This window comes from Euprymna scolopes, chromosome 45 (assembly GCF_053919585.1).
Source record: "Euprymna scolopes isolate OS-2025 chromosome 45, ASM5391958v1, whole genome shotgun sequence".
Lineage (NCBI taxonomy): Eukaryota > Metazoa > Mollusca > Cephalopoda > Sepiida > Sepiolidae > Euprymna > Euprymna scolopes.
In genome coordinates, this window is record NC_136526.1 from 4,050,998 (window position 1) to 4,064,838 (window position 13,841).

The window sequence follows — 13,841 nt, forward strand, 5'->3', positions numbered from 1 at the left end:
ACGCTAGTATAAAATATAATACAAATAAATAAATAATAATATACAAATTAAAATAATATATAAGATAACATAAATAATATTAGTTTAATATAAAGAAAATGAAAATATCTTTCTAGAGATTTTTAAAATATAACTGACAAAAGATTTCTTTTTTTGTTTGTTCCAGAAGGTTCCTGGAACCCCCTCCAGCATTTATAATAAAACCAGTTATTGATTTGTAAACCAAATGAAAAATTGGAGGCGACCTTTTAGCTAAATATCAAATTAAAACCGGCCACAATCGAGAACTGAAATAATCCCTGGTCGTAACAATAAACCTACTGAACATGAAACCAAACAAATCACTGCGAAGAAAACACAACGGACAACATATTGGTAAATATAGATTTTCCTGAATTTTGATATTGACCAAAGTAAAATGTATGTGAAGGTTATTTTAGTATTTCTTACTTATAGTAATAACTAGAACTAAAACTTATTTATTATCTCCCTTTGATAATTTATTTTAATGTAAAATAGTTTTGTTACTTTTATTTAATGGCAGTTTTAAATCTTCACCGCTTTCGACTAAATTTCAAGCAATTATTACAGTTTATAGATCACCTTCTCCGATATATATATATATATATATATATAACTACTTAATTTACTCCCATAAAATTAATATACGAAAGTATAGATTTATGTGTAAACTTTAAGCATTTACTTCAAAAGTGCTCAATACGTAGGTAGAGCTAGTTAGTAAGTTATGAAATGTACATGGCGATTAAGCTACACTGAATATTCCGTGTTTCATCCACTCTAAGACTCTTCAGGCTTATGCTCGAATTCTGTGGTTGTTTGTCGTTTTTATATGCGCCTCTTCTATTGGGATTTCAGTTAGCCAATCAGCTTTCTAGTATCCACCACGCCCTTCCTATCAGCCAATAGTAGTTATAGATTTTAGTTAGCCAATCAGCTTTCTAGTATCCACCACGCCCTTCCTATCAGCCAACAAGGCTAACAAAAATCTCAATAGAAGATGCGCATATAAAAACGACAAACAACCACAGAATTCGAGCATAAGCCTGAAGAGTCCTAGAGTGGATGAAACACGGAATATTCAGTGTAGCTAAATCGCCATATACATTTTATATATATATATATATATATATATATATATATATATATATATATATACTAGCAAAAGTACCCGTCGTTGACTGGATTAAATAACAGCCTACAGAAAATGGACTCTGATTTATGAAAGTATGATAGGTTATGAAAAGGAAGGGTTTTAAATTTGGGTTGAATTTGTGGGTATAAAAACCAAAGCAAAATATGATGAAAGTAAAAATAAAATAGATAAATCCCATAATTTATTATACCATACCTGTTCACACTGAAACACTTATCACGATATTCTGTGGATCTATATTAAAAAAAAAAAAACTTTTTAAACGTTGTGATTTATTTCCATTCTATGGATGCCAGGTGCGAACGAAGACCCCACAATTTTATTAAACCATCCCTATTGAAGTTAAAACACACTTATCAAAGTATTCTTATGTACATCTATATCAAAAACACTTGTAAACGTTTTTTTTTATTTTTTATTTTTGTTTTCCATACTTTGTGGACCAGGCGCAAACGCACACCCCACACTTTTAATGAACCCCCGTTCTTCCAGATTAAACATACTTATTCCTGTGTCTCGATACATCTTCTATCATTATATGTAATAAATTTTTAAAAATAGTCAACCATATAGGAGCCTATTCGTGACCAGACACACACACGAACACACATTCCACCATACATACATATATATACATACATATATATATATATATATATATATATATACTTGTTTATTGTTATATAAACATGCTCACATCCCGCTGCTACAAATAGCCACTTGTTTCAATCAAACAACAGATATCATCAGGCAGCGACTTGACTATTCAAAAGTTCAATGAATAACCTAATATATATAATTTTAAAGGATTAGAGCAACAACATATTTTAATGTACTAGTAAATAAAAGAAAATAAAACAGTGCTCGTTGTAATCTAGATATATAATAATTTATGTAAAATTTAAAATATTTACACCAGAAATTGTCTTAGTAATTTGGAAGAGACAGCAGAGGTCAATTTTTTTTTAACTTTGGCCCCCATTATGACCCCTTAACAATTATTTTGTTGGGCTCAAATCCAGTTATTAAGTTAGATCCATGTCCAAGGAACGTATATCTAAAATTTCAAGTGCGTAGACCCCAACTTCTCGGAGGAGTTTTGTAGAGTTCTCAAAGGTCAAATCGTTGAACTTTAACCCCATTAATCGCCAAATTTGTGGCCAAAAACCGATCACATCGGTTTTCCCAAATCTCAGTACCCTGTATATCAAATTTTGAGTCTGTAGACTAAAAATTGACAGAGTTATTGCGTAGGGAAATGGACACAGACACGTTCACTTATATATATATATGCTTAGGGAATGAGAATAACAGTCTAAAGAGCAGAGTTTATTTTTAATGTAAATTCATTAATACAATTAAAATAAAATAAAAAAAACAGTGTTCGTTGTAACGTAGATATATAATAGGCTCGATTGAGTAAGATCATTGATAATTTATAATATAAATTAAAAATCGGTTTCATAAGGAAGAACAAACAATATCAAAACAATATCATAATGTCTATCGCAATAAAAACATCGTCTCCGAAACGATCGTACAATTTATTGATTTGGTTTGTTCTTCCTTATGAAACCGATTTTTAATTTTTAATTTTAATTTTAAATTATCAAACATCTTACTCTCTCTCCCACTCTCTCTCTTTCTCTCTCTCTCTCTCTCTCTCTATATATATATATATATAACTATTTCATTTAGTCATATAAAATTAAAATACGAAAGTATAAATTTAAACGTAAACTTTAAGTATTTACTTCAAAAGTGCTCAAGGCGTAGGTAGAGCTAGTTAGTAAGTTATATAATATGTATTGCGATTAAGCTACACTGAATATTCCGCGTTTCATCCACTCTAGGACTCTTCAGGCTTATGCGCATAAGCCTGAAGAGTCCTAGAGTGGATGAAACACGGAATATTCAGTGCAGCTTAATCGCCATATATATTTTATTACTTACTATATATATATATATATATATATATATATATTAGTAAGATATAAAAATATATATGGCAATTAAGCTACACAGAATTTTAATCCACACTAGGATTCGTCAGGATCATGCGAATAGTTGTTGTAGTCTCGCGTTTTTATATTCTATTCTGTGTGAACGGATTCTTATGTTTGATCCGTATATGTTGATTCCTAAAGATATATACTCTTTCTTTCATTTTTACACACACACACACACACACACACACACACATATATATATATATATATATATATATATATATAAGAATAAAAATTACAATAAGTTTACCAATGCAATCAAAATGGTAAACTTAAAATATGTTATAAATATTAAAGAGTTAAGGTTTACAAGTAAAATACACTCAGCCAGATGTAAAAGCTCAATAAAACCGAAAAAGGAAATAGAGCTTATAATATGAACAAATGATTAATAAAACATGTTAAAAGACATCTTGAAAAAGAATTAAAAACATATTTAATTTTAAAAAAGGAAACACAAGATAAGTGGATAGTCCTTAATCCGCGAAGTTTCGAAGAAATACTCTCCTTCTCATCAGAGGGCAGGAATTAGCAAAATGCAGGATCGGATTTTGCATATAAAAGTATTTAATGAAACTACAAGTAAGTCACAGATCTTACTTGGTTAAAAAAAAAAAGTGTGAGGTAAGGGGAACAGGAGACAAAGGAAAAATGATAAAAAGATTTCACATGAATGGACAGTCCGGTGAAGGGTAAAAATCCAAAAATGGTAAAATCCAAAACGGTCGAATTTAACATTTCAATCCAATGGGTAAATTCCAAATGGTCCAAAATAATCCAAAAGGCAGAGTTCCTTGGAAAAAAGCGCAAATGGAATGAATTCCAAATCATTAAAAGAAAAGTACTGGAAAGAATATTTAAAAACACGTCTGTCAATGCTGGATTAATATATATATATATATATATATATATATATATATATATATATATATATATATATATATAGCTTAAGGCGTAAGAGGAAAAGAGAGAGTTCAATTCCACAATGAAATGAAAACACAAAACTATATATAGGTAGATATAGAATGGATCATTTATTGAATAATGGAATACAAGAAAAATTTGGGGGATACAAGGGACTCTTTATGCCAGGGCATTTTGAAGCCTAATGCTTCTCATCAGAAGAGTAGAGGAGGTGCTAGGTAGCATGGAGGAGATGCGACGTCTAGCGTAGGGTTCATTAGGGGCGGAAAAGATTAAGAGGAATTATAGAGTGTTGGGAATTCTAAATAAATAAATAAATAATAGCTTCACTTTTATTCATAGTCTTGTTGTTCTATAAATATATATATATATATACATTGAAAATTTAATATGGCGCAATGGAAAATAAAAAGGTATTTGCAGCTTCTCTTCCAATTTTCGGAATTTAATCACGTCAAATCACACTCCAATTCCTGATTGATGAGTAAAGGACATAACAGATTCACTGATGGATATAATAATATTTTTTACAAGGTAGTCACCACTTATCAAGGCCCGAAAGCTACTCGGGGATGACGGTTATTGCGTGTACAGTACGTATGCGCTACGAAACAGATACTGCCAAGAATTGTATAAGTAAACTGAATTAAAGAAATAAATTATAAGATGGCCAACATCATGAATTTTGGAATGTAACTTTTTGTCATTTAATCTTTATATTGTTCTGTAATTACATTGAGCTTCTTAAATAAGGATTGATATATAATAAGAAAATATATTTCTACAGAAATATATATAAATATATATTTAAAGTGATGGTTGTGTAGTTCCAACGAGAGAAAAAATGTATATTTAAAAGAGTGTAGCCATCAACAATTGTGAGTTTTTTTTAAAGGTTTTCGTCATATTTTTATTTTAAAATATTTTTATAACGCGTTTCGAGCTTAGGGTGTGCTCTCTTCAGATATTTTCGTAAAAAGTTTTTCTTTAAAATGGGAGTTTGTGGATATGCCTCCGCTGATATTAAATATGTTTTTCATAGTGGTGCGATGCGTGTGTTCAGTGTTTAGACGTTCTGTCTTCAAGTGTAAGTGTTTCACTGTGACCGGTCAAAGTTAGTTTCAAAGAGTGTTTTTTAAACTTTGACCGGTCACAGTGAAACACTTACACTTGGAGACAGAACGTCTAAACACTGAACACACGCATCGCACCACTATGAAAAACATATTTAATATCAGCGGAGGCATATCCACAAACTCCCATTTTAAAGAAAAACTTTTTACGAAAATATCTGAAGAGAGCACACCCTAAGCTCGAAACGCGTTATAAAAATATTTTAAAATAAAAATATGACGAAAACCTTTAAAAAAAACCCACAATTGTTGATGGCTACACTCTTTTAAATATAAATATATATATATATATATACTAGCAGGTCGCTCGCCGTTGCCCGGCATTGCCCGGTCGTAAAATACGCTTAAATATGATATTTTGATTAAAGCAGATGTCGTATGTCCATCGCTACATCAGAAGTGGCGAATGTTTAAATTAAGGCTTGTCAATCGAAAAGAGGGGATGACTTTCGAAAATATAAGCGATAAAAACGACCCCTCCTTGTAGAAAAGTGCGAAGTTGTGGGTGAAGGAATTAATGATTTGGGCCAATTTTTCAATATTTGTCGTCCGAAGTGTTTAGCTTCAAAACGATATCGATTTCGTGAGAATCCGCCGCATCCGTCGAAAGTTTGATGCAGATATACATACATGATGATGATTGCAACGTCTTGTCAGACGAGTGCCACTCCCTCAGACATTTAAAATCCATGAGCCCAAATGCTTGAGGGAGTATCTATACAAAGATGATGTTACAGAGTCTTAGCTTTGTACGACAGCGTAGTCTCTCTCTCTGTTCAAAATGTTGAGATCCAGCAACAAGCAAGAGCAAGATAGCCAGCAACAAATTAAACTGCAGACCAGCTTAATGCGGGTACTGGTCTTCCGCTTTATGTTTTTTTTATCAGAGATTTGCTTCTCCTAGAAAGGTTGCCTTCACCATGGCTTACGGGAGCCCTCCACCCAAATACACATATACACACACAAATATACACGGTGCTAGTTGGCCGTTGACCCAGAAAAAGAGTTCATTCGCCCTTTGGAAGGTCTTGTTTTTAATCCTTCAGGGAGACTAGCCGCCCTCCTCACCAAACAAGTCTGGTGGGGGAACCAGTTTAGTTGCCGGTGACCCGACCATGAGGCAGGTAGTACTGGGTTACATGGTACCAGTATCATATGACATTACCTGACAGTACATACATACATACATACAGACAGACAGACAGACAGGTGAGATTTATATTATAGATTATATATTGGACTTAATATATAGTAATGCTTTCAAAAGTAAAAAGAAAAAATGTATTGTGCGCCACCACCGAGAATCGAAACCAAAACATTCAGCTTACGATTTACTCTTTCCTCTAATGTTAAATCTTAAGATATGGAGACATGTTCGCTGCAAGACTAAAACTTAAAATATAAACCAATAGCTACTACGTTACATATGTTCGTAATATTCACTTGTCAAATTTCATTTTTAAAATTTTCACACTTTCGCATCGATTTTCACATGTGCTCGAATACCCTATATATTAAATTTCATGCCGGTAGACCAAAAACTAAAAGAGTAGTTTGTAGGCAGTATTTTAAAGCACATACATCAATATATGTATATATATATATATATATATATATATATATATATATATATATATATATATATATCTTCTCTATATAAATAAAATGAACTCATTTTTCGCGTCGGATTTTGACCTTAATAGGATTAAAAATCAAGATATTTCATGCAAATATAATATGCACAAACGGCAGAACAATATCTGAGGTGTGTTATAGGCTTATTATTTCTCAAATTCCTCGATAATCTTAGATTTCTATACTTTTTCTGCTGAGAAGTCACGGCCAAAATCGGTTAAGATCAATGGAAGTGGTAAAATATTTTCTCTCTAATAAATTCCTCCTCCCCCTGCCACCACTTAACACCGTTTGGGGATCGTTCACAAGGAACAGTTGAGAAGAGAACACCGGTTTGGCTTCGTAGTTCTTTCATGTGAAGTTATTTAAAATCAGTAAACTAAGCTGCAGTGCTCTGTGGCGTAGTGGTTAGCGTGCTGGACAATTAACATTATATTTTCACGTTCGCGCCGACCTACCGTAGTCGTTTTTTTTTTTTTTTTTTTCCTAAACAACTGGAATGGACTTTTCTTGGTGGCCGAACTGTTAACGTTGCAGATGTTTTTTTTTTTTTCACACTTTATTTTCCTACTTTTACTCATGACTCCGGGTTTGATCCTTCCTACTTACCTACCATAACATTTTTAAAACTCCCCCCCGTCCCGGAAACAAACACTCGGGCGACGCCGGGTACCCCCGCTAGTATATATATATATATATATATATATATATATATATATATATATATATATATGTAATATACTGAGTTCATGTAATTCAGTAAATTTTCATATACCAATAGGTTTTAAGCCAAAAAAGATTGACTTAAGGATTAAGCTACAAAATTATCACATTCCATAATTGAGCATAGGTTCATTTCACAGTCGCATTTCGGCGCGGTTTGCTTGATCTGTGCTGGTTGATAGAAAATCTTGTGTGCGCGGCGTTTGCTCAGTTGGTAGAGTGTTTGCCTCGCATGCAAGAGGCTCGGGTTTCGAATCCTGAGTTCAGATGTGTCTAACTGATGAGCCCAAATGGGGGCGAAACTCGAGTCTTGGACTTTCGGTTAGTTGACTGTCATGGATCTTGTGGGCTGCGACGTTGTTTGGCTGTGGAATATATATATATATATATATATATATATACACGCATGCATAAATATATATATAGAAAGACGTTTGTGTTTACTGTAAACTTTTTTACGCAAATATTACGCATATGTAGAATATCTGCATGAATATGCACGCAATAAAGATGATCATCCCATGAGAAAACTGAAAAAATAACTAATAAGGAATTAATTAAAATGAATGTTTAAAAGAATATGCAAATTAATTAGATTTTTTGCTTATGATTGCAGTCCACAAACCATATATAACAAAGTTGTATTTTCTTTTTAAATAAATAGGAAAAAGGGTGTTAAATATGGATGTTGATACACAAAAAAATTATAGGAGCATATATATATTACAATAGAAAAATGCAAGCATGAAAGTTATATGGTTAAGCTTAAACATGGAAAAGTAGATGACTAGTTAAAACTGGAAAAGAAAAGGACAAGAAATTCTAGTAAGAAATATAATAAATTTATAACTTAAAATATTGCAGCATTAAAAATTGATTATATAATGTTATGAATTAAACTTTAAAAAATGTTAATGCTGCAATATTTTAAGTTATAAATTTATTATATTTTTTACTAGAATATCTTGTCCTTTTCTTTTCCAGTTTTAACAACTAGTCCTTTGCTTTTCCATATTTAATCTTAACCATCTTACTTTTCATGCTCGCATTTTTCTATTGTAATCCATGATTTTTCAAGGCTTCCAATAAATTCGTTTGTTCTTTATTTAAATTCAGTTTTATTTTTTGCCCCATAAACACATATGTAATAACAATGTACGGCACTCGTCTGCTTTCAATAAAATCTCCCCAATTATCTCCCTTTCATGCTTTCATTCTCTCTGTTTCACTTGTTACTTCTCTTTCCGCGATAGCAGTGAATTAGTAGCAACAGTAGTCGCTGAAGCGACGTGGTTGCTATGGAAACCAGACATAAAAAGCGTCGCCTACCTCCTTACACATTTCTACGATTTTGAACACCGGTAAAATCATCATAATGTTTGTTTTACTGAACGAAAATTGAATTTCGAATCCAGAATACGGATATGTCTTTCTGATGAGCTTATATACAGGGGCGAAACTCGTGTATTAGACTTCTGGTTTGTTGGCTTTCATGGCTCTAGTGAACTGCGACGTTTTTTGATAGTGGAAATGTATATAAGCATAGCAGTTCATGTAAACAGTTGGAGTGCTGCTGCCACATCTGGACAGGAGCTGCTAAAAACAGCCTATCCTGCCTTGACAGAGTACAAAATAGACTTCGTGGCTTAGTGGGGGATGCCCTTTTCTCTTCCCTGCAGCCTCTCTCCCACAGAAGAGAAGTTGCGAGCCTATCCTTGTTTTATCATTATTTTCATGGCAAGTGCTCGTCTGAGCTCCAATCTCTGGTCCCCTCTCGCCAATCTTTCACGATAAACACCCGTCTAGCTGAAACTACTGTCAAAAATTTCCCCCACTCTTTATCTGTGCCTAAATCAAAACGTAGATTCCATGAACAAAGTTTCTTTCTCAGAAGTGCACGACTGTGGAACTCTCTCCCGTTTGCCTGTTTCCCATCCGACTACAACTTGGATGTCTTCAAGTCTAACATAAACAAGTTCCTGACAAACCGCCCTCTTAAGTAAGACACTTTTCAAATCTCCAATACTAACGATTACTACGATATTATCCCATTGATTACTGTACACGCAATAACCCTTATCCCCGAATGGCTTCCGGGTCTTGATAAGTGGTGACCTCTATGTAAAAAAAGAAAAAAAAAAACTCAACATCCATCGCTGGATAAATAAGAAATAGCTAAAAAAAAGAATGATAAAAAAGGCCAATTTCTTGTATGAACGTCAACTGAATTTTTCACATTTTAGACCTAAAATTCTGAATATTTTGTTTCTTAAAAGAAGTTCTCTATCGCCTTTCGGATTGCAAATGAGGGAGTCATTACCCATGCTAAAATGTTATTTCCGGTTTGTTTGTTTCTTTTTCTCCCCAATCTTATTCAAGTACTGGTTGGGCTACCCGACGTTGCTCGGGATCATGTAAACAATAAGAAAATTGAAGTTGACTTTGAATATAATTGTTATTCTTTGGAGAGAGGAATGTTTGATGTGTATGTATCATTTGCTATTTCGAGCAAAAGAATATTTTACCTACCCTAGGACGGCTATTACACATATGAAATAATTGTACCTTCCCTAGGACAGGTAATTTACTGAATGTAAGTGAAATAAGTTTACTTTTTGTAGGACGGGTAATTTACAACACATATTTAAAATATGTTTACCTACCTTCGGACGGGTAATTTACAACACATATTTAAAATATATTTACTTACCTTCGGACGGGTAATTTACAAAACATATTTAAAATATTTTTACCTACCTTCGGACGGGTAATTTACAACACATATTTAAAATATATTTACTTACCTTCGGACGGGTAATTTACAACACATATTTAAAATATTTTTACCTACCTTCGGACGGGTAATTTACAACACATATTTTAAATATTTTTACCTACCTTCGGACGGGTTATTTACAACACATATTTAAAATATGTTTACCTACCTTCGGACGGGTAATTTACAACACATATTTAAAATATTTTTACCTACCTTCGGACGGGTAATTTACAACACATATTTAAAATATGTTTACCTACCTTCGGACGGGTTATTTACAACACATATTTAAAATATTTTTACCTACCTTCGGACGGGTTATTTACAACACATATTTAAAATATGTTTACCTACCTTCGGACGGGTAATTTACAACACATATTTAAAATATGTTTACCTACCTTCGGACGGGTTATTTACAACACATATTTAAAATATGTTTACCTACCTTCGGACGGGTTATTTACAACACATATTTAAAATATGTTTACCTACCTTCGGACGGGTAATTTACAACACATATTTAAAATATGTCTACCTACCTTCGGACGGGTAATTTACAACACATATTTAAAATATGTTTACCTACCTTCGGACGGGTAATTTACAACACATATTTAAAATATGTTTACCTACCTTCGGACGGGTAATTTACAACACATATTTAAAATATGTTTACCTACCTTCGGACGGGTAATTTACAACACATATTTAAAATATGTTTACCTACCTTCGGACGGGTAATTTACAACACATATTTAAAATATGTTTACCTACCTTCGGACGGGTAATTTACAACACATATTTAAAATATGTTTACCTACCTTCGGACGGGTAATTTACAACACATATTTAAAATATTTTTACCTACCTTCGGACGGGTAATTTACAACACATATTTAAAATATGTTTACCTACCTTCGGACGGGTAATTTACAACACATATTTAAAATATGTTTACCTACCTTCGGACGGGTAATTTACAACACATATTTAAAATATGTTTACCTACCTTCGGACGGGTAATTTACAACACATATTTAAAATATGTTTACCTACCTTCGGACGGGTAATTTACAACACATATTTAAAATATTTTTACCTACCTTCGGACGGGTTATTTACAACACATATTTAAAATATTTTTACCTACCTTCGGACGGGTTATTTACAACACATATTTAAAATATTTTTACCTACCTTCGGACGGGTTATTTACAACACATATTTAAAATATGTTTACCTACCTTCGGACGGGTAATTTATATACATACATGAAACAATCTAACATACTCTCAACGGGTATTGTACAACATGTATGAAATAATTTCTCTTTCTACCAAGGCTGCCATGATTTTAAGAAAATTGAAATCATTTTTAGAAGATGGATCGTTAGGATTTCCAAATTAATACATAAATACATTGTGTTTGTTAATGAGTTCGCAACCCTTGCTTCATCATAAATTTCAACATTACTGCAGCTGTTGTTGTTTCATCTAATGCATCAACCAGCAAATCCTAGCTTTGCTACAAATATAATTTGCTGATTTCTTTATGTCCTCTGATGAAAAGATTAACAAGAGTGGCATTCTTTGAAACTCCGCGGAATAAGGGCTTTGAAAAAATTTGTTTTTAATATTCTGTCTAATAATAATAATTTAATTATTAATTTTAATTTACAGTTTTACATTATTTTATTTCCCCCTATAACAAGCTCTACTTTATTTTGTGTTTCTATTGAGCTTTTTTATTTGGTTGGGATTAATTTATTAATATATAAATATCAATATTTATATTAAATTGAAGTTTACCTTTGATTATATCGGGTAAACATTTTTCGCTGTATTGATTGTTTATATATATATATATATATATATATATATATATATATATATATATATATATATAGAGAGAGAGAGAGAGAGAGAGAGAGAGAGAGAGAGAGAGAGAGGCTTCCTTCAGTCTTGACAGACTATGGATACCCACTGTAAGGGTGCCTGCGCGTGAAATTTGTGTGGGAAGAGTTGCGCAATCTCCAACCACGCCTCTCCTGAGTCAACATTGTTGCATACCAGTGGCAAGTTGAGGTACAAGACGACTGGAAACAATGCCGAGATAAGCGGAGAGCATATACAGCGCCTAGAATTCCCAAATGGTCACCCATCTGGTATTAGCCAGGCTCAACGTTGCTTAACTTTGGTGATCTGACGAGAACCGGTGTGTCAACGTGATTATGCCGTATATATATATATATTGGATCCGGCACCATTTTGGGCAAATTTGTATTTACATAGACTCGAGTATATATATATGTCATCATTATTAAAAACAGATATATCTAAAACATATAACTTTCATGGGTGTAGGAGATTTATAGATGACCTTATATGCATAAACGATAATGATGAATTCGAAAAAAATAAACATCTTATATATCCAAACGAACTAAAATTAAATTGTGAACATAGAGGACAACAGGCTACATTTCTGGATTTAGATATAAAAATTGAGGATGGAATTTTTCTTTATAAAATATTTGATAAAAGAAACGCTTTCCCCTTTAAAATAGTACGTATGCCCCATAAGGATAGCACCTGCCCCGTTTTTGTGTTTTATGGAACCATTATGTCAGAGTTTTTGAGAATAGCTCGCGTTACTCTAAAATTAACAGATTTTATACCACCAGTTTCTAGCTTAGTAATAAGGATGATAAAACAAGGTGGAGATAAAAATAAAATATTTAAACAGTTAAACAAAGCATTTGTTCGTTATCCTGATGCTTTTGAATCGTTTAAGATAAACCAGATTATATTGATAAAGGAAATCCAAAACTATATTAGCAATGTATAAATGTATTTATAATTACATATAATAAATTTATATAGTTAAAAAAAAAAAAAAAAAAAAAAAAAATGTATATATGTAAAAATAAAATATTTTTAACCTTTATATATCTAATTTTAAATAAATAAGAATGTAAATATACAAACTACTAACTATAGTGGGGGTGATAAGTAGTTAAATGGATTAATCCAAATCTTATAAATACAAGAATGATAAATTAAAAAATTAAAAAATGTATCCATTTTAAATGTGGAAATTGATGAATCGCACAGGTAAGAAATTCATTTTTATACTATGAAAAGGTTAGTAATTACAATTAAGAATAGGAAATTGGGGAAAAAAAAATTTTTGTAACTTGTCTTCTTCCTAAGATTAAGGGTGGTGGTGTTTGATCAACACTGCTGGGGAGCCATGATGTAATACACTGTTTTGTTTTTAAATCCCCGAAACAGTGTTTCATGGTAAACAACTGATGATCCCTTAAAAAATATAAAAATTGGTATTATAGTAAATTTGAGAGTTGATGCAGTGATTGCAGGTGATTAAATGACTTACTGACTAGATGTTTTTTTTGATGAATGATAAAAAATAATTTTTTGTGTGGTTTCAAATGTTAA

General features: G+C 32.2%; 1 pseudogene; it reads right to left on the reverse strand.

Annotated features, from left to right (window-relative positions):
* Positions 1-12,507: 12,507 nt before the first annotated feature.
* On the reverse strand, positions 12,508-12,624 carry LOC145270026 (5S ribosomal RNA; annotated as a pseudogene).
* Between the last annotated feature and the right edge of the window lie 1,217 nt (positions 12,625-13,841).